Source organism: Austrofundulus limnaeus, unplaced genomic scaffold, assembly GCF_001266775.1.
Source record: "Austrofundulus limnaeus strain Quisiro unplaced genomic scaffold, Austrofundulus_limnaeus-1.0 Scaffold1992, whole genome shotgun sequence".
In the NCBI taxonomy this organism is placed as follows: Eukaryota; Metazoa; Chordata; class Actinopteri; order Cyprinodontiformes; family Rivulidae; genus Austrofundulus; species Austrofundulus limnaeus.
Window position 1 is genome coordinate 3,313 of NW_013954394.1, and position 2,277 is coordinate 5,589.

The 2,277-nt window shown below is 47.1% G+C and overlaps 1 protein-coding gene across 1 annotated transcript in view; it reads left to right on the forward strand.

Moving 5' to 3' along the window:
- Positions 1–688: 688 nt before the first annotated feature.
- Positions 689–2,277, forward strand: part of LOC106536826 (zinc finger matrin-type protein 4) — a gene marked incomplete at its 3' end in the record, with an annotated part of 22,554 nt that continues 20,965 nt past the window's right edge. Inside the window, 1 exon segment of the mRNA XM_014034153.1 lies at positions 689–849.

Below are 2,277 nucleotides of genomic sequence, written 5' to 3' on the forward strand. Positions count from 1 at the left end.
CTGTAATAAATGTATTAACTTTTTTTAAGTGGTTGTCCAGTCTCTCATGAAAATGAACACAACAGTAGTAGCTGAGAATCATCACTGATTTAAGTCTACATATATTTGTAAACGAGGCTCCAGGTCAAGTTGGATAACCATTAAGCTAATTAAAATAAAATAAAAGTAGAGGATTAATAAGGACAAGTTCAACTGAGGAACATCAGTTCAGAGCTTTAAACATCAACTCAGTTCACATGAGAACAATCTCTATACCAAACCTTTTTACTTGTAAACCTGGCACTATTAAAATGTCCTTATCCACATATACAGGAAACAACTGCACCAGACCTGGATGTGGTCTGTAATMCTGACAGTCCTGCAGAAACAAACAAGAGGTGGAGCAGATTCTTCAAAGAGGACTTCTACTTTGTGTCACTATGCTGAGAGACTGATGGAGAGCTCGGTCTGAATCTGCAGACGTATTGTGTGGACCCTTCTGCCCCCCGCAGCAGCAGCAGCAGCAGCAGCAGCAGCAGCAGCAGCAGCAGCAGCAGCAGCAGCAGCAGACATGTTTCAGACTTGCTGCGCTCTGATGCTGCTTCTGATCCAGTTCTTCTCAGAACCTGTGGAGCAACAAGACACACACACAATGATGCCCTCATGGTGGGTCTGAACAGGTAGGAGCTGCAGGTGGGGGCTGAGTCGGAGCAGCCAATAGGAGCAGAGTGGGCGGGGCCAGGCGGCTGACCGTCCTGTAATGTAGTATCAGCGCTTCAGCCTCCTCCGGATTCTGGTTCATGGATTATCCAGGTTCTGCGGCCAGGGATTCTGAAGCACCTCTACCGGAACCACAGAGTGGACCTACAGGTACGTGCTCGGTTCTTCTCCATCACATGAGGACACGCGCGCGTGCGGAGAGGAAGTGTGAGTGTGGAAATGCTGAGCTGCAGGGAAACAGTGATGCTGCTGCTCTCCCGCTCAGCGCGCGCTGCATCCRGCAGAAAGGGGGTCCGCGGGTCCGAGGGACCAGGGGTGACCGGGAGAGACCGTGTGTCAGTCCTGGGGTGGTCAGAGCCCYTCCTCGGTCTGCAGTCCACCAGCCGCCTGTGAGTTCTCGTGCTTCAGACACGCGCTGATGAATATTACAGCTGAGCGCCTGCAGGTTCTTCTGCTCTGTCCTCTGAAGGTCATACTTAAGGTGGGCTAGAAGCCAGGGGGGCGGCAGAGTCCAGGCTGTAAACAAGACCTGCACRCACTTTGTGGTGAATGTTTGTCTGCTCCACGTGCAAAGAGGAGCAGCTGTCGCTTCCGCACCTGTTGGTGTGTTTTTTCCTCATTAAGCTGACTTCTTTCTGTCAGACAGGAAACAGGTCAGCATCAGATCCAAACTGTGCTGATGCTCAGCCCACCACCTGTCTGTCCGCTCAGGACCTCAGGACGGAACAAGACCAGTGCTTTGAGGTTTTRGAGGATCTGTGCTCAGGTTTTCTATTCTAGGTGTGATAATAATCATAACTAGATACCACATAGCAGTAATATAATGACCCCCGCACGCACAAATGCACCAGAACTCAGAAGTCTTTATTCCTAATAGATGTCATGCTACTAGGTGCATACTAAAATTGTAGTGGTTTGTGGTTGACCTGAAGGATAGCCCCTCATCAGAGCTAAACAACCAACGAAAATCTGAAGCTCCTATTCTTAATAGTTTTTGAGCTATAACCATTTTTGTATGTCCAGATACCACTTTTTCAGATAAATTGGGGGTCCGGGGGGTGGGGGCACTGATTGGTGGGCCTGATGGATAGAGCATCTTATGTGTTGAGGCTGACTCTCAGCTCACAGCACATTAATAAATTTGTGGAGTTATAATCAGATCTATGCTTGTTTTGCAGCTGTGTTGAATTCAATAAATCACTTAATTTTTGTGCTTGCGATGCAGCTGCCTGGATAAAATTGACAAACGTTACTTTAGTGGTTGCAATTTGCCCTGAAGTTTTCACACGTTAGGTATTGTGTTTATTTCTACTTTGTTATTTTATGATATTTGAATGTTCAGTTTTCTTCTTACTTCACCACAAGCTGTGAGCAGTAAATGGAGCAATAAATGAGGCCAGCTCCATGTGAGGTGCAGAGTTAGTGGAGTGACGGCTGAGAAATAGCCATGCATGAACAACATGTACAGAGGTGAAATGATGCCTCTCTGGTGGGTAGGAGCCAGAGCTTGTTGGTGAGGTAGAACAATACCAACTAATTAGGGCTGCAACTAACGATTATTTTAATAATCGATTAATC